The sequence below is a fragment of the Dermacentor variabilis genome, chromosome 9 (assembly GCF_050947875.1).
Source record: "Dermacentor variabilis isolate Ectoservices chromosome 9, ASM5094787v1, whole genome shotgun sequence".
NCBI lineage: Eukaryota > Metazoa > Arthropoda > Arachnida > Ixodida > Ixodidae > Dermacentor > Dermacentor variabilis.
This window is the reverse complement of record NC_134576.1, coordinates 101,157,511-101,157,902: the sequence shown is the minus strand read 5'-3', so window position 1 is coordinate 101,157,902 and position 392 is coordinate 101,157,511.

Genomic DNA, 392 nt, shown 5'->3' with positions numbered 1-392 from the left:
GTTTGCCACCCCCACGCGAAGGATACCGAATAACTTTGTTTCCGTGAAGCTTCACTTAACATTGAGAACAATACACCTGAGGGCGTAGGCAGTGTATTTAAACGCGTGACGACGTTCTCCTCAGCTGGCCTCTTCATTGGCGCACTGGGGCTAGTCGTATCTCCGGGGCGCGTGACCTCGCGATACTTGTTCAATAAGCAAAACGATTCCTTTAAAGCCATGGCCAGCATACTTGTTTGTTCTCATAAAATGCAGATGGGCTAGACATAGGCCGCGATGTGTGTGAAGTGTGCTGCCGGTCATTGCCTGCGCATTCTTGCAGTGAAGTGAGAATGCGCAATGTTAAGAAAAGGCGGCAGAAGTACATCGGAGCACTGGACTCACCGTGAAAC